Source organism: Rattus rattus, chromosome 6 (genome assembly GCF_011064425.1).
Source record: "Rattus rattus isolate New Zealand chromosome 6, Rrattus_CSIRO_v1, whole genome shotgun sequence".
In the NCBI taxonomy this organism is placed as follows: domain Eukaryota; kingdom Metazoa; phylum Chordata; class Mammalia; order Rodentia; family Muridae; genus Rattus; species Rattus rattus.
This window is the reverse complement of record NC_046159.1, coordinates 74,346,433-74,370,355: the sequence shown is the minus strand read 5'-3', so window position 1 is coordinate 74,370,355 and position 23,923 is coordinate 74,346,433. Positions and strand designations below refer to the sequence as shown.

Sequence of the window (23,923 nt, the reverse complement as noted above, 5' to 3'; positions counted from 1 at the left end):
GAAACAGAGGAGTGTATGTGCTGTAGCACCTTGGTAACGGGGAAGAACATGAAAGATACAAAAGCCCAGGAAAAATGAGTATTCTGCCAGTTACCCAGTGTCTACTGTGCTGGTCACTGGGCTTGAATAAAAGCACATGGACTGCGTTGGATCGGTCCTGGCAATCTGGAGTTGGGGTGGGGAATAAATAAGGAAGTGGAATTCCCAACACCCAACTACAAGCAAAAGCAATACCCAAATTGGCACAAAATGGACTTTAAAAAGAAGACATGAAACTGGTCGGGCTGGTCTGAGAGGAGTTAAGGTGTTGGGGATGAATATTCCAGTTTCCAACCTGCTTTTAGAAAAATGCCTGTGTCTCATTCTTAGCCAGTATCTCTATGTCTTTCTGAAGCTCCCAGGGGTCACTGAGTGCTGGTTCACTAATTTTACGTAGTTAGGTAGGCATTCAGGCATTTTCTATTTATTGTGACACTGTGATTTTGAAATATTCTGCAGTTTCAATGTTGGTTGGTTATTCTAAGAGTCATTAAAAATAAGTTTATAGTTTCCAAGTGGATAGATTCCCCCTCCTCTTAGGTCCAAAGTAGCCTCCCAAAGGGCAGTGCTGGTGACACTGGTCCCAAATAGGACTCTGTCTGGTAAAAAGAAGCATGAAGGTGGTTTCCTCTGAAAGCACAGCTTCCCATTTACCAGGAACCGTCCTTGATCCGCCCTCAAAGGTCAGCTACTGCGGCCAAGGGCCCCTAGTTCTGGGTCAGTTGCACAACCCGTATCAGCTCAAAGCCCCACCCCGGTGACCGCCATATTAAATGTGCTTGCTCTTCTGCCATTTTGCTTCTCTCTGCCTTCCTCCCCGACCCCCAACAAATCTTTCTCTCTACCCACGAAGTGGTCGAGTTCTATGGCTTCGCTGCTCCCTTGCGTATATCGCCTTTCATAGATAATTTGGTTTCTTTGTGGTCTAAGGTTATAGCTATATTTGTGCTTTCTGGAATCTGAGGGTTTTGACTAATGACTGATTTAGTAAATAATTTCAGGCATAGTTTTGCATGAGTGATTGGGTATGAAATGTTGTATATTAGGACAGAGAGATATCTTCTACTTTTTAAACCCTATTTATTTCTCTGCATGTGTGAGTACTCACGTGAAGGTCAGAGGGTGACCTATGGGACAGTTGTCTTTTCTTCCAGGCGTGGGAACAAGTTTCTTTACCTGCTGAATCTCACTGGCCCTCTGATGTTTTGTTTTTGTTTTTATTGGAGCTGTTAATTTCTCAGAAAGTTGTAAGTTTACTTTTTTTCATTATTTGTTTGTTTTTTGTTTTTAAACACAGGGTTTCTCTGTGTAGCCCTGGCTGTCCTGGAACTCCCTCTGTAGTGAAAGAGCCACAGTTGGGTCAGTCTACGGCCAGTGGGAAAGCTCTACCACAAACCAAGCACAAGGACCCCCTCCCTTCCAGGGAGGGCAGGGCCAGCTTAGTTCCTGGAGCAGCTGCCAGCCACACTGTCAGACAAAGCCACTGTGACTCCCAACTGAAGGCCCCCCCCTCTTTTTTTCTTTTTTTCGGAGCTGGGGACCAAACTCAGGGCCTTGCGCTTGCTAGGCAAGCACTCTACCACTGAGCTAAATCCCCAACCCCAATTGACCCCGCCTTGACTCCCAACTGTACCCCCGGAAAGTCCAGAACAGTTCACTGACCACAAGTCAGTTCGAAGGTCACTTCGCCTCACTGATAGCACCGTGCCTAGTTACCAGTTGTTTGCATTCTGCCCCAATTGTTTGCAAGGTATAGAACTCCCTGTTAGAGTCTGCTCAGGGTCGCCTCTCTCCGAAAGGGAGTCAACCCTAACGTGTTGGAATAAAGTTCCTCTTGCTTTTGTATTGATTACTGCCTCTGAATCTCACTCAAGGGTTCCCGGACAGGGGTCAGTTCAGACCTCACAGTAGACCAGGCTGGCCTTGAACTCACAGAGATCTGCTTGCTTCTGCCTCCTGAGTGCTTGGATTAAAGGCATGTACCATCACTGCTCAGCAAATGTTCTTACTAGACGTTCATAGGGGCTGGAGAGATGGCTCAATAGTTAAGAGCACTGCTCTTCCTCAGGGCCTGAGTTCAAATCCCAGCAACCACATGGTGGTTCACAACCACCTGTAATGGGATCAGATGCCCTCTTCTGGTGTGTCTAAAGACAGCTACAGTGTACTTACATATAATAAATAAATAAATCTTTAACAAAAATGAGATGTTTGTAGTTTCCAGGCAAGGGTATTGAAATATGTTTCTTATGGGTCGAGAACACTCAGTGGGCCTAGAGTCTAAACCCATTCATTTCAGTACCAAGAACCTGGAAAACCCTGTTTCTTCTAACTTTTTCTTAGAAGAATAAAACCCACAAACTCAGACTTGTCTATTGTGATGTACTTAACAGAGTGAAGGTATATGTAGGTTGGAAAAGGGCCTTTTACTTGTCTCTGTTAAAAAGGGCTCTTTTTAAGACACCTTACTTGCTGTTCTGACAAAACACCAGACAATTTAAGGAAAGGATCTGTGTTTTGGCTCACAGTTTGATGCCATGATCTGTCGAGGTGGGGGAGGGGAGAGGCTGAGCAGTGGGAGCTGGAGGAGTCTGCAGTAGGAGGCAGAGAGGGAACGCAGTACCCAGTTCACATCTTTTTCAAATCTGGACTTCAGCTCATATTTAGAATGGGTCTTCCTTCCTCAGCCAAAGCTCTTTGGGAACAAGGACACACAGAGACTTGGTGACCATAGTGTCACATTCAGTTCTAACACCATGCTTAATCAAGGGGAAAGTCAGTGTGGAATGCACAAAGATGGTCTTTGCTATTGCGTTTGAGAACGTTTCGTCTGGGGCTGGTGTTGCTGTCCTAGCTGTTAGTGAGGCAGAGGAAGAAGGACGGCAAGTTCAGGCCTACCTGCATGATACCGTGAGCTCGGGACCAGCGTGGACGACTCACCCAAGGCTTGTCTCAAATAAAAAGTAACACAAGGACTTAGGAATGAGCCTGGGACCGTGGCTTGGTTAGTGGAGAGCTTATCTAACATGAATGGACTCTATGCTCAGCCCCAAGTAATCAGCCCCATGAAGTAGAATCAAGGACTCCATGTATGTTTGACTACTGAGCTGTAGCCCCAGCCACGCTACATACTTAAAAAAAAAAAAAAAAAAGACAGAAACAAGCAAAGAAAGAAGTGTGGACAAAAGAGGCTGCTGTGGGACACAGTGGGACACTGCAGCTTCCAAATGAGATTTTCTTCTCTGTTGGGGGTAGGTTGTGAGAGCAGGTATGAGGAGAGAGAGAGAGATGAGGGGCATTCGGGGCATGATGTGAAATTCACAAAGAATTGATAAAAAGTTTTTAAAAACTAAAAAAACAAAAACAAAAGAACCCCAACCCAGTGTAGTAACATTTAATTATGCCTTTGTGCTTTCTACTTTTGTGCCTTTTTTAAATGGCTTTTTCATTTTTCTCCAGTGTGGGGTGTACGTGCCATTTGAAGTCAGGAATTGCCCTCTCTGACTTGTCAACCTTACCCATCAAGGTGGATCTTGCCGAGGGTTCTGCCTGTTTTACAGTTGGGCCACAAGGTCCACCCAACATTTATGTTTCTGAAGATCCAAATCCTGGTCCTCACTTCTGAGCAGCAAGTGTTTTAACTACTGAGTCATCTCCTGAGTGTGCTCTCCCTTTCCCTCTCCCTCTCCCTCTGTCTCTCTCCTCAAGCGTCTCGTGTAGCCCACTCAGCCTCCGACTCTATCTGCTTTGAATTACAGACTCAACTATCTTGTTGTCTTATCCCCCTCAAACCCAATAACCCCGAGTGTTTATAAAGCTATACTGGCCTGCTTCCAGGTTCCTTTTCACATCCATGAAACTTGCTAATGGACCGCTGAGCTCTGTAACATGCCACTCAGTCTGGCTGCTGGGCCGGGGTCCTGACTCAGTAGTTATTAATGCTGTGTGATTTCCAGTATACCCTGAGCCTTTCTGGTCTTGTTCCTCATCTGCCGAGTGGATCTTGGGTGCCCATCTCATTTGGTTGGGAGAAAAGGAAGCAACTTCCTGGCAATGGCGTAATCCTGAAGCCTGCAGACTTTGCTGTTTCCAGCTGTGTGGTACTGTAGAATCACGAGGGGGTCTTGAGTCACACTCTCTTTGGTTTTTATATTTCCTCTGCCTAGACTGGAACATGCTGTGGCCTGCTGTAACCTCAGAAACATCTAGAGGTAGCAGGGGCAACCAAGGGGCCCCAGCAAAGCAAGCAAGAGGCATTGTTTGAAGCTAGTTGGACCCCGAAGTGGAACATCAACTCTCTTGCAGCAAACTCCTCCAGAACCCTCTGAAAGTCAGTTTCGCTTTTAACAAGACCCCAGCTCAGCCTTGGGTGACAGGGGTAGCCCCCACATAGACAGGTCTTGCCGAATGGTGAATCCTTGAGTGGTTGGCCTTATTCAAAAGCCTCTACTCCCTGTCTGCTGCCCTTCTGATGGGCTTTCACAGCTCTGTTCATGGGAAGGTTGATATTGACTTGGGTACTAAGTCAGGCTCTCCCCATGGCTGGGGTCAGGTCCCTTGCCTCTCTAATGTGGGGTTCAGCAACTCTGCACAATTCATTCCTTGGATTGTACCTAGGACTGTCACGGCCTGATCTGTCCCTGAGCATATTACAGCACAGAGCAGCATTCTGGGGCCCTGGGTTTTGAGTTCCTGCCATGTGTACAGCATAAAAGCACAAACCCTATGCTTTTGCTCTGTAAACACTGGTCTGTGTGCTCAAAGTAAAGGTGTTCACTTGGGGAATGCACACCTTTTAAAACGATTTTGCCAGTCTATCCAGAAATCCGGTCAAAGCTGTATTAAGACTCCATCTTACTTATGACTAGAGATTTTATTACAAGGGTCATGGACCATCATGTTAAAAGGAATAAGCCAGACTTTGGAAAATGGTGCCATATGTTTGTGCCCATATATGGAATCTATACTTTTAAAAAGTAGGAAATACATAACATGAACATGGGAGGGGCTCTATAAGAAACAGGGTGATGGAGGATGTGAAGACGCTCCAAGACTATGATACAAACATGAAAATGCCATGTGGAAATCTGTCACTTTGTACATGCACATTTGATCATTTGTAAAATGGGAGAAGATGAGGCAATCTTATATAGAGTAGTACCAGTGCAGAAAAGGTAGTTCCCGAGTGTGACACACATGAGATAGGATGATACTTACTGTGGGACGGAGTGGCAGTGTCCCAGAAAGCAATCTCACATCAGATACTAAAAAGCTGTAACTTAGGACCAGCGAGACGCTTTGTCAGGTAAAGGTGCTTGCTGTGCAAGCCTGGTGACCTGGGTTTGATCCCCAGAACCCCATAAAGGGGAAAGAAAAGAACCAATGCTATAAAGTTATTTTCTGGACTCCACACTTGCATATACACACATACCACCCTCCCCACACACAAATAAAATCTATAATACAAAAGTGGGGAAATATCTTTTGAATATCATCCCCAGAACACAGGCAACAAAACCACAAATTGACAAATGAATTATTTCAAACAAATTAGCTTTTGACAGAAACAGTGATGAGGCAGTCTGCCAAAAGGGAGAAAACTGCAAAGAATCCAGCGAGGGATGAATACCAAGCAGTAAGAATACAAGCAATGGCAACAATGTCCAAATAAGGCAATGGAAACCAGGCCAGGCATGGTGGTGCCACGCCTGCCTTCCCAGCACTAGGCGTGTGGAAGCAGGAGGGTCAGGAATTCAAGGTCATCCTTGGCCATGTGGCGAGTTAGAGATCAGTCTAGGATACATGAAACTTTCTGGAGGGAGGGGGACACCCTGTATCCCATAATGTATACTTATAGCAATGAAAAGTAAAACAAAAAAATTTTAAAAAGAGGCCAATTGGAGGAGAGCAACCCTGTAGGAGGACCAGCAGTCTCAATTAACCTGGACCCACGAGATCTCGTAGACACTGGATCGATCACCAACCAGGCAGTATACAGCAGCTGAGATGAGGCCCCCAACACACATACAGCAGAGGACTCCGGGGTGTGGGTTCAGTTAGAGAAGATGCAGCTAACCCTCAAGAGAGTGGAGGCCCCAGGAAGTTTAGAGGTCTGGTTGGGTGGGTGAGGTTGGAACATTCTCGTGGAGATGGGGTGGTGTGGGTGCAGGGAGGAGGTATGGGATGTGAAACAGTTGGAGTGGTGGACTGGGAAGAGTAAAATCTAGAGTGTAAAAATAAATAAATAAATAAATAAATAAATAAATAAATAAATAAATAACGGGGGGGGCGGGGGATCTATTAAAATGTTTGCACCCATGTGCCCAATTGTTCCAAGGTGGAAAGCTGTTGTAGTGGGAGTAATCTTAGACTCAGCCAGAGGGAGGCAGAGGAGGGAGGCACAGAGATGTGAACATGGGCAGAGACTGAATGAACCATTCTCCAAAAGGTACACCCAGCACACTTTTAAACATCACCGTGAAATATTAGAAATGTGAGAAACATGTATGGGTCTGGGAAATGGTTACGGTATATTTTATAAACACATATATCCAAGACGGTTATGATGATGTGAGAATGTTTTTAAAACATAATAAAAATATCAAGATGTCCCTTACTCTTTTGTTTCTATTTCTAAACTCCTACAAGTGATATACAATGTATAATATTACAATTAATAAATTAATAATATACACTTTTTTTTTTCTTCTGGAGACAGGATCTCAGGTAGCTCAGGCTGGCCTTTTTTTTTTTTTTTTTTTTTTTTTCGGAGCTGGGGACTGAACCCAGGGCCTTGCGCCACTAGCAAGCGCTCTACCACTGAGCTAAATCCCCAACCCCTAGCTCAGGCTGGCCTTAAACTGGTTATGTAACCCACCACAACCTTGACCTTCTTCTGATCCTCCTGCCTCCACCTGCCCAGTGCTGGGATTAAGGTTCTTTTTTTTTTTTTTTTCTTTCTTTTTTTTTTTCAGAGCTAGGGACTGAACCTAGGGCCTTGCGCTTGCTAGGCAAACGCTCTACCACTGGGCTAAATCCCCAACCCTTAAGGTTCTTACCACCACGCTTGATGTTTGCTCTAATTATTTTAAAAGCAACTTCAAAATGTAAAGATAATTCACAAGAAGAAACAATGTATCTCAAGGGAAGAAAAAAGCAAAGGAACCGTCCTGCCATTCCGGAGCTTTGCTGGTGGCAGAGTCCGGTAGGCTCCACCCACAGAGCTTTCATGGTGGACACTTGAGCCGAGCTCCAGCACTACCTGGCTTTGTCTTTCCCTTCCTTCATAGGTTGTTGTACAAGTTGAGAGTTATTTGGTGTTTGTATTTGTGTTCAAACACCCACATGGACTAAGCGTCCCCTCCACTGTTAAGCAAGCAGCACAGTGGCATTAAGCTCGCCTCCCTCCATGCATCTGTCACCTCCATCCATCCCAGATGAGATGAGTGTCTTTAAAACAAACAAACAAACAAAACAAAAAACCAAAAACAAAAAAACCAAAAAACAAAAAAACCAGGGTTTGGGATCTTACCTGTCTTGGAATGTCCTTAGAAGGCTCTGACATTGAACAGGTAACAGAATAAAAAACCCAGAGTCTTTTCTTTAAAATGAAGAGGAAAAGGATGGGGTGGAAGGAACTATTCAAACTTCATCTTCTTTCCTTGTGGCTCAAAGTCTCCCCTCCCTCCTCTGCCGCCTCGGAAGCCTCCTGGCCTCTTCTGCCAAATCTGCCTCTTCTACCTCTGCCACCACAGTACTTGGTCCCCTCTCCAAGACCAGGGGACCACTATTCTGCTGTTTTCTGTTCCCATGAGTTTGACCATTCTTCATTCACAGAAGTTGGAGTTCTTTTGGTTTGTGTGTGTGTGTGTGTGTGTGTGTGTGTGTGTGTGTGTGTGTGTGTGTGTGTGTGTGTGTGTGTGTGTGTGTGTGTATTCTGCACTTTGTGTGTGGGTTTGTGTATGTGTGTGCTCAGGGGCCAAAGAATCACCTTGGGTGTGGTTCCTCAGGAATGTGATCCACCTTTTCCCCTCCTTCCTTCCTTCCTTCCTTCCTTCCTTCCTTCCTTCCTTCCTTCCTTCTTTTCTTTTCTTTTTCCTTTTCTATTTGTTACGGTCTCTCACAGTTTGCAACTCCCTAAACTATAAACTCAAACTCATCAAACACTGACTGGGGTTCTGATCTCTGCTGTATTTTTTCTTTGTTTGTTTCCATCAATTTGACCTCTGGGTACCTTCTATAAGTAGAATCATATTATATTTGTCAAGATCAATTTTTAAAGTTTTCTGAAGTTAAGGATACAGCTAAGAGGTCGAGAACTTGCTATATGAAGCTGTAGGCACAACGCAGAGAAGTAAAAGAAAAGAAGAGACGAGGAAAAATGAGAAAAGAAGAGAAGAGAAGAGAAGAGAAGAGAAGAGAAGAGAAGAGAAGAGAAGAGAAGAGAAGAGGAGAAGAGAAGAGAAGAGGAGAGGAGAGAAGAGAAAGAACTCTCTCTAAACCGGCCGTGGTTGGTCTAAGCCTGTAAGCCTGCCATCCTAGTTCAGGGCCAACCTGGGATACATTTGATCCTCAAAAAAATCCAAACCAAGCCTGAGCTCTCAGATAATAAGGATCAAACCCCTATCTGCCTGTATTTTAAACATGGTCCTTGCTTGATGTTGATTCTTGCTGTGCACTCATGACGTGTGTGGGTGCTGATCTGGGTTAAGCTGTACTCAAGCAGCTTTGGAGGTGACAGGACAGTGGGACAGAAAAGGCAGAGAGGACAGAGCGAGCCTGAGATGGCCCGGACACTTGTCGGGGGCTGGGAACTGAAATGGGTGTGTCTGCCTCTCTGTGCTCCCTCCCTCTGCTCCAACAAGCACAAAGGTTTGGGGTGTTGTAGGGTAGAGAGCTGCCCTATGTGGCATCCCCACAATAAAGGGTGCAGGTGTGCAGCTGGGAGCGTGGGGTTGGGGGGCAGAGGCTCTGCCTGACTCCCCTCAACTCTGGGGAGGCAAACTACTCTCTCCTCAAAGGTCCTTCTCAGTCACTTCTTAGGCCATTTCGAACTCCCTTGGGAGCCTAGGGTACAGTGGACCCTTTGGTCATTTTAATCTGACTCCACTTGAATGGGTAACTGTCACAACAAACCCAGGCCACACAGAGACGGAGGCTTGTGCCAGGCTTGCTGTTCCAGTGATTGTGCTAGAGCCAATGGCTTCCCTGGCTGCAGGTACATGAACATGTGCCAGGTGGGAAAGAACATGGCAGGTAGATGCCCTGGGTTCTGTGACCTGGAAGCCCGAGATGGAGCCTGGTCATTTTCCTATTGGCTGGTGAGTTGCCCCCGATACCACAGGTATATAAAAGGAAACCAAAAGGAAAAAAAATGTACCCCTCAACATCAGGAAAGAAAAGGTGATTTATTTCTCTTCTCCCTTGAGTCTAAATGGTGCATAAGCCAAACGGGAGTTGTAGGAGCTCCAGAAAGGCTATCCTGACCTACTCACTTCTTGTTTATCCTTCACCCACGTTTTACTGCCGTCGCCTCATTGCAGCAGGCTTCATGGCGTAGCATCATCAGCCATCTCCGAAGGCAACAGGAGTAACTGCACACCCCATCCTCCAGGAGAAGACACAAGCATCACTTGGTCCAGAATCAGAGCTCTTACCTGAATGGAGTCATCTCTGACTGGAGCTTGTGGAGGGACCCATCCGGACAGCACCCTCTTGCTCTGATGAATCTGTAGAGAAAGTAGGTTGAGGCACCCTTATTTTCGGGTGGCTTTTAGAAGGTGTCATTATCGTATGTTTATGTACCCTTGAAAACCAGGGAGGAAGTGTGGTCTTGGGAGGTGTTCCACAGTGCCAGTAAGGAGACCTGAGTTTTCTTTCTAGCTGTACTCCTTCCTCGAGGAGGCCATCTGAGCTTCAGCAGGGGAGAGGGCATCACCCCTGCACCTTAGCTACACAGCAACCCCTCCCTAGTTGTGTGGCCAAGTGATGGAACTTTGAAACTGTGTGTGCTTCCCAACAATGAAAACAAGAAGAGAGTTACTCTACTGAGCAAAAAACCCAGCAGTAGCCCATTAAGAACTCTGAGTGCCCAGCCATGGGCTTGCGACCAGGTTCATAGTAGCAGGCATGAATTCCCCCCTGGAGAAAAGGCCTTAAATCCAACCAGAAAGTAACTGGTTACCGCATAGCGCTGTGCCACCATCACACCCGCGGGCGAATCATGCCTAGCAGGTTAGCAGTATAGCTCACAGGGTCAGCAGCTGGGTGAGACGTTGGTGACAATTCTCCCCTGGAAGCCTGCACATCACCTCCTGGCTCTATGAAAGCTATCAGCAAGGAGGAAGCCTCCAGCTGAGTCCTCTCATGATTCTTCTATGCCCTGCAACAGAAACATTTGCTGTCTTCAGTGACGGGGTCTCATCGTCTACTTCTAGTGGCAACCGTGAACAGTGGCAATGCCCTAAATTGTTTAGGATAATCTCTCAAACGTGGACTTCCTTGCAAACAGAGGACTATTCTGAGAAGCTTGGTAAACAGAAATTACTGATCAGTTCACAAGAACAATGTTGAAATCAGCACAGAAATCGGCCTCGTTGCGTTATTTTCCTCAACTCTTAGCTGTCGGAAACGGTAACCAGGGCCCAGTGTCTGCCTCTGTCACCCTCACCTTCTAACCCGTAGCTATCACGTGTGAGTTCATCTCCATCCACGTCGGCCAGGCTGGTGTCCAGATCAGCAATGCCTGCTGGGAGCTCTACTGCCTGGAACATGGCATCCAGCCTGATGGCCGGAGGCCAAGCGACAAGACCATTAGGGGAGGAGATGACTCCTTCAACGCCTTCTACAGTGAGACAGGAGCTGGCAAGCACGTGCCCCGGGCAGTGCTCCTAGACCTGGAACCCACAGTTATTGATGAAGCTTGCACTGGCACCTCCCGCCAGCTCTTCCACCCAGAGCAGCTCATCACAGGCAAGGAAGATGCTGCCAAGAACTGTGCCCGTGGCCACTACACCATGGGCAAGGAGATCACTGACCTTGTCTTGGACAGAATTCGCAAGCTGGCTGACCAGTGCACAAGTCTCCAGGGCTTCTTGGTTTTCCACAGCTTTGGTGGGGGAACTGCCTCTGGGTTCATCTCCCTGCTGGTGGAGCGGCTCTCTGTTGGTTACTGAAAGAAGTCCAAGCTGGAGTTCTCCATTTACCCAGCCCCCCAGGTTTCCACTACTGTGGTTGAGTCCTTCAATTCCATCCTCACCACCCACACCCCTGGAGCACTCTGATTGTGCCTTCACGGTAGACAATGAGGCCATCTATGACATCTGTTGTAGAAACCTCAACATTGAGCTCCCAACCTACCTTATTAGCCAGATTGTGTCTTCTATCACTGCTTCCCTCAGGTGATCTAACAGAATTCTAGGCCAACCTGGTGGCCTACCCTCATATCCACTTCCCTCTGACCACTTATGCCCCCGTTATCTCTGCTGAGAAAGCCTACCATGAGCAGCTTTCTGTAGCAGAGATCACCAATGCCTGCTTTGAGCCAGACAACCAGATGGTCAAATGTGACCCTCACCATGGTAAATACATGGCCTGCTGCCCGCTGTACCATGGTGATGTGATGCCCAGAGATGTCAATGCTGCCACTCCTACCAACAAGACCACGCACAGCATCCAGTTTGTGGACTGGTGCCCCACTGGCTTCAAGGTTGGCATTAATTACCAGCCTCTCACTGTGGTCCCTGGTGGTCCAGAGAGCTGTGTGTATGCTGAGCAACATTACCGCCAATGCTGAGGCCTGGGCTCGCCTAGATCACAGATTTGATCTGATGTGTGCCAAGTGTGCTTTTGTGCACTGGTATGTGGGTGAGGGCATGGAGGAGAGGGAGTTCTCTGAGGCCCGTGAAGACATGGCTGCCCTAGAGAAAGATTATGAGGAGGTTGGTGGGGATTCTGTTGCAGGTGAGGGTGAGGAAGAAGGAGAGGAATACTAGTTCATTCTTCTAGCCCCTGTATCGTGTCAATCTCAAAACTCCAGCTCCAGCACCAGCTGCAGGCATTGACGCTTCTGTGCTTCCATTCTGTGATCACGTCTTCTCCATGTGTACCTCTAATGTGTACTTTGATGTCTCAAAGTAAAAGCTTTAAATAAAAAAATCCACTTCCTGGAAGTAGAACAGGCACAAGACTGTCCTCACCAAAGGCGAGGTCACCCTCCCCTATGTACAGGGCAGAAGGCTTCCTGCAATGGAGCACAGGGTGACATTACAGCTGGCAGGCTGTAGCCTTAGCAATGGTCTCAGTGTGCACATCATTGCGGATTCTATGGTAGCAGAGAGTTCATCTGGACATTGGTCAGAAGTGCAGTTGAGCGGAAGACACTGGTGAAATGTGAGTTCCCCGTCACAGGAGGTATTCACATGCAGGATGCTGAGTGGAGTGCCCGTGGCTTATTTTCAGAAGTTGAACCTAGTGAATGGTAGGTTCTTCTAGTGTGAGGATCGAGGACTCTGGATTAATGGGTCTGGTAGGCGTGCTTCTGCTTCAGGTACACAAAGCAGAAAGTGCCTGCTGGTGGCTTCTATGCATTGACCACAAACTCTGAGTCCCTACACAGTGGCATGAATAGATGAACCTTCAGGACTTGAGGATAAACTACCATGGAAAAAGACTACCCCACTGGGTGCTGCTGTGTGGTGGGTGGCCTTCGCGTCAAGTCCTGCACTTCCAGTGTGGTGGCTAAGCAGAGATCAGGGTCCTGTCTGTAAAACAATCAGAGTGCATGGTTATAAGGGCTTGGCTATGGGAGTGCAGTTAAACTACACAGGGCCAAGTGTACAGCAGGTGCATAATAAATGAGGCACATGTCAGTAAACATTTGTCCATCGGCCAATGAGGTCAGATGGAGCAAGACTTCTCTGACAACAAATATAAATGCGTTTGCATGCCTGTGTGTGTGTGTGTGTGTGTGTGTGTGTGTGTGTGTGTATGAGAGAGAGAGAGAGAGAGAGAGAGAGAGAGAGAGAGAGAGGAGAGAGAGAACAGTCCAATGTCTGCCTCTGTGTGTGTGTGTGTGTGTGTGTGTGTGAGAGAGAGAGAGAGAGAGAGAGAGAGAGAGAGAGAAACAGTCCAATGTCTGCCTCTGTGTGTGTGTGTGTGTGTGTGTGTGTGTGTGTGTGTGAGAGAGAGAGAGAGAGAGAGAGAGAGAGAGAGAGAGAGAGAGAGAATGTGTTTGATTGGATTCATAGATACATTTTTTTCACATGATCAAAAAAAAAGTAGACCTATTTATTTGGAATTCAATTCATTTGGAAATTTTAACTTTGATAATTTATTTTGTGACTTTTTTCTTTTCAAGGAATATCTTTCAACAGTAATAGAGGCTGTTGTGTACTGTGCCTTTTTTGCTTGTTTCCTTGGTTGATTTCTGAAGCCAGGGTTTCTCCGTGTAGCCCTGGCTACCCTGGTACTTGCTCTGTGGACTAGGCTGTCCTTGAACTCACAGAGATGCACTTTTCCTCTGCCTCTGTTCTGGGATTAAAGGTGTGCACAAAGGCCCTGCCTTTGTTTGTTTTTTGAGATAGGGTGTTAAATAGCTTAGACTGGCCTCCAGCTTTGCCTTGACAAGGAGGATGGCCTTGGAATTTTGGTTCTCTTGCTTCCACCTCCCGAGTGCTGGGATTCCAGGTCGATATTATCATGATGGATTGTCATGACTTTTCAACACAGCAATGCTTTTCATGGTAGATTTTACATGGAAAAACACACGGGTACCTTTTTTCATTCAGAACAAAGATTGCTTTGTCGTTTTGTCCAGCTATAACTCTGCTACACTGAAAGACGTACCATTCAAACATGGACAGGAAGGAAAAATTATGTCTCTTTTGTGGCCTCTTCCAACCCCAGGATAATCAGAGTGTAAGTCTTGGCATATGCTTTCAGCTTGCTCTGTAATGAATATTTCATATGTGGATAAGCTTCTTCTTGGCCCTTTGCCCCTCCTTCAGGATTTGGTTCATATAGATATGTAGTGTGTGTGTGTGTGTGTGTGTGTGTGTGTGTGTGTGTGTGTGTGTCCATGTGTGTCCGTGTGTGTCTATGTGTGTCTGTGTATGGTGTGCTTGTGGGTATGTGGGTATATGGTATATGTGTGTGGGTATATGGGTACCCACGGAGGCCAGAAGAGGGCTCCAGATACCCTGGAACTAGAGTTCCATTTTGCTGCAAACCAGCTGATGTGGGTGCTGGGCACCAATCTCTGTCCTCTTGGAGCAGCCAGTGCTCTTAACCATTGAGTCATCTCCAAAGCCCCTGGGTATGTAGGGCTTTCTACTCTTTTTCAAAGTTTAAGAATCCGTTGTGGGGCTAGGGCTATAGCTCAGGTTGTAGTGTTACCTAGCACACCCTGGGTTCCTTCCCCAGCACTGTGCAGATGGGGCATGGCTATTGGTGCCTGTGATCCCAGCACATAGTGACTTTAAGCTCAGCTGTGACACATGAGACCTTGTCTCAAAAGGAGGAGAAGCCATGGATTTCTTTTAGTTTATTGCACTTACTTGCCCTCCTGCACAGCAGTGTTTGACACATTCTTATTTATTTCACTGATCCATGCTTGGGGTCTTGACTTTTAATACATTTCGTGTGTAAATGTGACGGCCATGGCACAGCACTGTGACAGACATAGATAGTCAATGGTTACTATGCTGAGGAAGACTGGGAATCTCTCACCCCACATCCTTAGCTTTTTCTTGACAAGAGCTATTAAAAAATCCCCCGAACAATAAGACTCAACTAACTCCAGTCCCCAAAGCTGCTCCTCCTCCATGGCTGATAATCGGTGTCCTTTGGCAGGCATGGCCCCATTTCCTCCCCCACCGTGGTAACCACCGTTTCCTTATCTATCTTTGAGAACTGAGCTTTTGTTTCTGTGATACCACATCAAGTGAGATTGTGCATTATTTTTTTCTTCCATGACTAGTTTTCTTAGAATGATGTCCTCCAAGCCCATCCCTGTTACAGCAAACAGAGGGATCTTTCTTTTCGCAGTGCAGTGACAGCCCAATGTTTCATACGCACTCGACTTTCCTAATCGGCTGACACGTAGGTTGTTTCCGTATCTTGAGCATTGCGGTGGTGTAGCCATGAGCACCGGAGCTTGGAAGAGGGATTCCTATGCCACATGGGAATTCTCTTTTTACTTTATTTATATTTTTGGTTAAAATATTTGTTTTACTATTTCCAGTTCCGTGTGTGTGGATGCGTTTCTGTTAGGGTGCGTGCGTGTGAGTGCGGCTGCCCTGGGGGATCAGAAGAGGGTGGTGGATCACCTGGGGCTGGAACTGCATCACTGGTTATAAACTGCCCAGCGGGTCCTCTGGAAGATCAGCATGGGCTCTTAACCACGGAACCATCTCTCCAGTGCCTTCTTTGAAAGCTTTAAAGGAACATGTCTATGTGTTTAGGTGTGCGTGTGCACTGGCACATGTATGTGACAGTTTGACGGTTCTCTCCTTCCACCATGTAGGAGCAGGAATCAAACTCGAGTTCCGAGGCTTGGTAGCAGGGGCTCTTGCCTTCAGGGTCATCCTCCTGCTCCTGTTTTCTCTAAGTTTTTCCATGTTTAAGCCCTTCCACAGCGGCTGCACCAACCGCACCCTTACCAACCGTGCGTGTACGGTCCTGTTCTTCACATGCTCAGCAATACTTGTCTGTTTTGATAGTGGCCACTCTTAAGGTATGAGGTAACACCGCAAGGGTTCTAATTTCTCTCTGATTATTAGTGATACGATTGCTTTTTCCACACAGCTCTTGGTTGTTTTTGTATCGTTTAAGCAATGTCAGTATAGGGCCTTGCTTTCTTATTTGATTATATTTTTAAGTTTTTGTTTTTTACTGTTGTGAGTGTGGGTGCGTATGTAAGATATATATGTGAGAGAGATATATGTAAGAGATATATGTGGGGCTGTGTCTGATGTGTGTGTGTGCACGCTGGCACGCATGTGAGCCCATGCACACAGGTCCTCATGCTCCTGTGGAGGTCAGAGGATGTCTTAGCCTCTTTTCTCCTTTCTGCCCCGACATGAGATCCAGGCCCCGAGCCTCACGTCCTTAGGTGCCAGGAGCCTCTGCCTGCTTCGCTTCTTGCGTCATCTTCTCAGTCAGCCGATGAAGCTCCAACTGTGCAGAGGCTGAGTTTATGATGCATGCAGCCCTTCGTATTTCTCTTCACTGTAGCTGTCTGAGCCTTTGCTGTTGTATCTGAAAAATTACCAAGACCAGCGTCAAGGAGCTTAGCTGCTGCTCTCATCCAGGAGTTCTCTCACTCTGTCACAGTTAGTCTTGGCCGGCTGTGAGCTGGCTTTCAGTGTGAGGTGTTTCCCTAGCAGTATTTATCAGGGACGATATCCTCTCCTGCTTGTCCCCTTGTGGACACTTGTCAAAACTGGGTGACCCAGGACTGCAGATGTGGCTCAGCTGGTGAAATGCTTGCCTAGAGTCAGAAGGTCACCTCGCCAGTCTCTCTGTGGCTCTCAATGCCAGTCTTACTTTGTGTCTGGTTTTGTGAGCCACCTCTGAACTTTGAGAGTGTAAGGGAAACAAAGGAAAACATTGTTAAATTTTTTTCAATGCATTAAAATTTAAGTCAACGTATGAAAACAAAATCAGAAATAATTTAAAAATAATTATCTCTTGCTACTTAAAGAAATTCTTTTTTAACAGAAATTTTTCTTTTTACACAGTGTAGTCTTGAGGTGGGTGTCCTGCTCCAGTGGTATCTGCCTCCTCAAACCCTAGACACATGGTTGTGCATTCAGGGGTCTCTTTCCTATGAGTGATCGAGTTCTTAATAAAAGTAGGATTGTATTTTACATTTTCCAAATCCCACTTTTCCTGCCTGGGCGCTCCTTGGTGTTCTCTTATGTCCTAGTCAACTTATCCTGACTTGAGCATATCCGAGGCCGAAAGGTGTGAGTGTAGCAGGCTGCCAAGCAGGCTGGCTCAGCAGCACTGCCTCAGAAAATGCTGTCGGCTCCCCTGACGACCTTGCTGTTACTGCTCCCTCCGCGTTTGAAGAGTGTTATCACGCTGCATCTTACTAACCAGGGAAAGATCAAAATCCAAAACTCAAAATTTAGTTTCTACTGAATGTACACTACCACAAAGTCAAAAGAACGTAAATCCAATCAGTGGAAGCTGGAGTCTGTCTGCCCTGGCAATCTTGCCAATTAATTTTTAAAAAACTCTCTCTCTCTCTCTCTCTGTCTCTCTCTCTCTCTCTCTGTCTCTCTCTCTCTCTCTCTCTATCATTTGTCTATGATTTGTTCATGAGTGTGTGTGTGTGTGTGTGTGTGTGTGTGTGTGTGCCCTTGTGCACTCCACAGAGCACTTGTGGGAGTCAGAGGACAACTTGTGGGATTTGTTTCTCTCCTTCCATGTTGTGTGTCCCAGTGATTGAATTTTGATTATTGGGCCTTAGGACCCATATGCAATGAACCATCTCACCAACTCTCAATTTACTCTGTTAAAGTCATTCTTTTGGTGGTTCATGATATTTTGGGGTGTACTTAGCCAACATTTATTTGATGATTCTTGATGAACTTAGAATTATTACCAGTTGTTTTTGCACCACCTCCAAAATGATATTGGGGTGATAATCCTTGTGTTTGTTGTTATGGAATGATGCTTTTCCTGTATTAGGGCGTAATTCCCAGGGAAGTTGAGTTCGATCATGCCTTTTACCTTAATTGTCACAAACATTGTTACCAGCTCTTTTCCAAATGGCTGGCATGTATCTTCCCACCATCATCAACACCTTGGTCACATGCTTGACAATGAGCTCTTTAGGATAGGGGTGGGGGGCACAAGTGCTCAGGGTGCAGACCGGTCACAGCAAGAAAAATTCGAGTCTTTCTTACAAACACCACACACACACACACACACACACACACACACACACACACACACACACACACACACACACACACACACGGTCTTAATGGACATTGCATCCTAAAAGGAGGGAAAGTGGGCATGTTTGAAATTAGCATCCAATAAGACTGGCCAAGCTGAATCTAGCTGTTTCACCGAGGAGCCAGTGTACATGATAGTCAAGAATATTTATGTGGAAAGTGTCTGGACCCCAGCCTGCCCTCGCTTGCTTCACTCAGACTGTGTACAGACATGCTCACTCTCAAATGCTTTAGCTAAACGTCGGACAAGTTTATTGCCTCTCTCACGAAGACTCCTTTGTGTGTTGGATAAGCTGTCAGGCTTCCTGGCCTAGGAGAACATGGCTTTTCCCTGAGCTCAGCAAGCCTTTGTGCTAGTCTCCGTTGGCCCCCATATCACAAAGATCACCAGGTATGGGATAGAAAACCCATAAAAGGTCTTCCACCCAGGCCTCCTTGCCTACGGAAATCATTCTACTTCCGCTTGTCTGAATTTAAGCGGCAGTGTGGCTTCAGGGTGGGTGCTGGATGAAGAAGGGGTCAGCTTGGACTCCCCTTGTCTTGCTTAGGCTTAAAGGCAGGCCGAGCTTTGTGATGGTAGAGTTCCCATTGTGCTCCCCGAGGGTGGCAGAAGCCTGTGGTAAGACTCAGGGTGGAGCACAGGGGTCATGGCCTGCCTTGAGCCTGGCCTTGTGTAGCCCAGAGCCAGCTTGAGGCTTACAGGATGCTGGAGGTACTGAGGAGGAGAGTGTTGGGGAAGGTGGGCCTCCACCCCTAACCCACACCAACTCGACTCTTCCCCTCTTATCTTTACCCCCACCCAACCACAGAGACCTTCACAAAATCTGTGAGAGACTGTTGAGACTTCTCAAGGGCAATTTTTGCTTCTGCCTCGGGTCATGCCATCTCAGAATTTTTCTGTTCATCTGTGCAGGGATGGGACTAAGGAGTAGCCAGGGGGCCATTGGGGCAGGTTGTTCTCAGAGTCATGCAAGTGCTGGCCTTGAGTCCTCCGTGCAGGTCAGTCCAGAGCTGGGATACACGAGCTTCAGTGACACTTGTGTGGTTGAGCTTGCGTTCTTTCTATGACCACCAAGCTTGTGTCACCTGTTCTGGGTAGAATGAGCGTTCCCAGGTACCTGATGGCCTTGGGGAGCTCAAAAGCCACATGGGTGGGGCTGCAGGAGAGTCAAGCTCTGGCTCACTCGGTGGGGACCCTGAAGACCGTGTGGCATTTCATGTGGTTTCTTTACTTAGTCTTCTACATTAAGACTTAGGAACACTGTCCATATGAACGTATGGGAGGAAAAGGCCTGTGGGCTTCGACAGGATATGACTTGGGCTGGTGAGAAGGACAGAGAAGTCCTTTTGCCTGTAAGCCTGTGAGCAAAGCCATGTGCCCTAGGGCCCTGTAGGCGCCATCTTGCCCGTGTTGTATCACTGATCTATGTATTGGGAAACATGGGTATGAAGGTGACCCAAAGAAGTGTATTTTAACTAGTACCAAGATTCCCCAAGGAGGAGGGCTCAGTCCCCTATGAGGAACAGGCTGTCTCAAACCAAAGCTGTCAGGCATGGTGCCATGCTCCTTTAAATAGCACTTGGAAGGTGGAGAATGGAGAATGGAGGATGGAGGACGGAGGAGGATGGAGGCATCAGCAGTTTAATGACATTCAAGAATACATAGCAAGTTGTCATCCAGGACTACAGGAAACCCAGTCTCAAAAGGACAACAAACAAAACAATAAAAAAAACCAAAACAAATACAAACAACAACCTCCTTAAAACAACAGAACACGTCCAACCCCCTCCCCCACCCCAATCCTCCCGGATAAGAGGTGTCAGGTACATGGCCACGCATCCCCGACTTTGAGACCATGGATCCAGATCTGGGTCCACGAACTATGTTATATAAGGGTGATTCCAGGAAGCAGTGACTCAAGTCCTGAAGGGTATCACTGACGAACGGAGGTTTCCCAAGAAACGGCAGAGGAAATCTCTTTGTCCTTTACCACCTGGAGAACCCGGGGCTGTGAACCCAGGGCTCTTTCTCTCTCTCTTTGACTAGGTGGTAGATTCGGATCTGCCTCGAAGCCCACAAGAGCTGGGGAATCTCTTTCTGAAAACAAGCCGCCCACTTCCTATCGGCATGGAGGGGCTGCTGTGGTCGGGGCACAATGAGTAAGGAGGAAAGAGAGGGCTGGCGTCGGAGCCCCCTCTCCTCCTGTGGATGGGCCTGGGGGGGGGGCAGCACACCTGCAGCTGCTCTTCTCTGAAGGAGGCAGAGGACCACCGTGCTGCTTCTAGATGCTTCCACTTGCTACTGTCAATCTAGACCACCACAGGGCTGAGTGGGAGACACTACCAATATTCTAGAGCCCAGCTTACAGGGGTTATGTCATACAGCCAAACCCACTCAGGATACAGGCCAAGGGCTTGCTGAGTTGTGGCCACAACACACTACAATATTCTTCACTTATAGGATAATTACTTGTATTTTGGATATTGTAAAAGAAACTTTTTACAAAAGCATTTTTTTCTTCCAAAATTGGTGTCCACCGCCATAAAATAAAATTAGTATATGAAAGCGCAAATCCACACAACCAGCTGCTCAAATACTAATTTTACTCATTTCTGCAATGTTCTTTACTTGGGGTTTTATTTTCATTTCTTTACTTTGAGATGAAGTCTCAAGTGTATTATGTAGCCAAAGATGGCCTTAAACTTCTGATCCTCCTGCCTCTATCTCTTGAGTGCTGTGATCACAGGCATGCACCCACACCCTGGGTTTGTGAGCGTCATGCATGTCACATAGGTAAGCACGCTACCATGAGCCCCTTCTCCCCGTATCATGGGTTTTAAAGCAGAAATGGAAAGCCTCCAACATGACTGCTGGGAACAACTGGAAGTAAATTCTTTTTTAAAAAATTATTTATATATATATGGTCTTTTGTCTACACAAATGCCTGTGAACAACTTCCATTCGTGATGTGTGTGGAGGCCAGAGGACGGCATCGGATCCACTGGAAGTCTACAGATCTCTATGCACCAACATGCAGATGCTGGGAATTGAACCTGGGTCTTCTGGAAGAGCAACATGTGTTCTTAACCACTGAGTTATATTCTTGAAGTAAATTCTTTTTTTCCAACACAATACTTTTATTGAGTCTTTGGGGTTTCATACCTTACACCTTACACTGTCCTTCCCTGTCCTGAGCCCACTCTTGTTTCTTCTCCCAGCAAACAAACAGACAAACCCAAAACAAAATAAAACAAAACAAAACAAAACAAAAAGTCCAATTTTTGTTAATTATATATTTATTCAGTGTGGCATGCTCAAACTCTCAGTAGCTGCCCCCAAGATGGAGCTGAGTCCTTCCCCTCCGGTATCCCTGCTGAAAGCCGTCCATGGTGGAGGGGGACACCCCAGCATCCTTTCCTGTCATAGCTTCTCTTGGAGTTCTCTCTTGGAGTAAACTCTTATAGGCCCCTTTCTACGCATATAAAACATACGCTTGGAGGCCTTGATAGATTGTGAGAAAAAAATCCAGTTTGTAGAATCATGGGGTGCTATTTTCTTTTTAAGTGTTATATATACACTCTGAGGCAAGGCCTCACATGTGGCCCTAACACATTTCTTAACAGAGGCATAAACTCACTTATAAAGCCGGACCATAATTTATCTACCTACTTTCTCATCAATTCTACCTTTTTCTTTTTAACCATGCTGTGTGTTGAACCCAAGGTTTTGAAGCTATTTTTTGTTGGACCTTTGAGAGTTTCCAATTTTACACCACCGAGCAGAACCACAAGAACGATTCAGTGTGTTTTTGTGTTCGGCCGGTGGCCTATTTAAAATGAAGGCCAGGGCGGACATGGCAGCGTAATGTAGACACCAAAGACTTTTAAGCCGTAGTGACAGCTCAGTCCCCTCTTCTGCAGAGTAGCCAGGTGCAGAGTACAGAGCTCACCACAGCCCCCAACCCTTGGCAGCCAACTTTGATCCAGCTGAGCCTTCTTGGCAGCTGCACAGCACACAGCACACAGCCGCAGCCCACCCCTGCCAGCCCAGCCCCGCCTGAACCTGTAAACAAGCAAATATAATTGCTGAGACAGAAGCAGGGGGAGGCTCGAATATCACAGTCTGAGGTGGGACGAGCAACCGTGAGGTATGCTCTTCCTTCCGCTGTGGACGGGGTATGAGCCTTCTGGGCCTTCAGGGAGCAGAGGCTGCACACAGCCTGGGTCTCTGCCTTACTTACCTTTTACAGAGTGGCTAGGACCAGAGGCCATCTTGACCCTTTACTATTCTCCCATCAGTCTTGAGACTTGTGGCCTGTCGTTTGCAGAAAGCATTTGCTTCACTCGAGGACCTCCTGCACCTACACCACCTGACTTCCACCTCACCAAGTTCTGCCTCTGTTGCATCTCAGATGCAGGAATGGGCTGTGCTGTCCTTACTCTGGAGGCGTATTTCCTTCTGTGACTATCAGAGACCTCAGAATACAGCCCAGTTTTCCCTCACGCTTCTCTGAACTGGCCTTGACGAACAGGCAGATGGACCGTGGCGCATTGCTTCTCTGAATTCACATGCCAGATGCAATGGTTTTTGCCTTGCTGGTCATAGGCTGCTAAGTTGAAGACAAATGGAGGGACATTTTAAAAGCTAGGATCCTTCCTCTTCACTCTGATTCACCTCAGCAATTGCTCCTTGGTCACTCCCTCTATGGCTGCAGAGGCTAAAACATGATTAGCAAATTTACAAACAATAACTCTGGTTTTACACTTTTGCTTTGGTACAAGGTTTCTTGATGCAGGAGTCCTCCGTGAGCAAGTGATGAGGCCGGAATAGGGAGGGACACAGGGGGACAGGGAGTGATAGGTTCTTATATCTCTAATCTGCAAAACCTGTTACCTAACCGAAAGTTCCGCTCTGTAATTGTCAGCAGTGTATGACACGTGCCTGGTCTTTTCCCCCTTATCTTATTACAAGACAAAAACAAAAGACATTACCCCATGAGGAAGAAAGTTCTCTAAAAAGAGAGAGGGGGAAGAAAGAAAGAAAGGAAGAAAGAAAGAAAGAAAGAAAGAAAGAAAAAAAGAAAGAAAAAGAAAAAGAGAAGTTGGTCAGTGTCAGCTGGTAAGATACCTCAGCAGGTCTCACGACCTGAGTCTATGCTTGGAATTACAGTGAAAGGAGAGAGCCAACTTCTAGAACTTGTTCTCTCTCTCTCTCTCTCTCTCTCTCTCTCTCTCTCTCTCTCTCTTTTACACACACACACACACACACACACGCACACACCACATATTTATCTGCATGTGCATGCATGTGTGAGCACACATGTAATATTTTTAAAATTACCAAGGCTCACACCTTTAATCCCAGCACTTGGGATCCAGAGCCAGGTAGATCTCTGTAAGTTTGAGGCTAGCCTCATTTATGTACTGACTTTTAGGCAAGCCATAGCTATCCCCCCAACCCCCCCCCCCACATACCCAAAAAAACCCCAAGGCTCTTCAACGGCTGCTGGAATAAACATCTGTTCTTTTCTGTCAAAAGGGTTTCTACTATCACTGTGGGCAAAAGCATTTGAGACTCTCTCTCTCTCTCTCTCTCTCTCTCTCTCTCTCTCTCTCTCTCTCTCTCTGTGTGTGTGTGTGTGTGTGTGTGTGTGTGTGTGTGTGTGTGTGTGTGTGTTTTCCTAATTTCTTCATCCAAAATTCAAGTTATGGGCACAATGTATGGCCAGATGAGGGTTTTAGACGTTAGGTGAGAACACACAAAATGAACTCACCCCTCTTCTCCCCACTCCCTCCCCATGGTGACTGAACCCAGGACCCTGTGTGTTCTACACTCCCAACCCTTGTCATGTCTCGACCGAAGCCAATACTTTTGCTGTAGAGGAGCTGCCTTGGACATCACTGGAACCACTTGT

The 23,923-nt window shown here is 46.7% G+C and overlaps 1 pseudogene; it reads left to right on the top strand.

Annotated features, from left to right (window-relative positions):
- Nucleotides 1–812: 812 nt before the first annotated feature.
- On the top strand, nt 813–12,032 carry LOC116904350 (annotated as a pseudogene).
- The last annotated feature ends 11,891 nt before the right edge of the window (nt 12,033–23,923 follow it).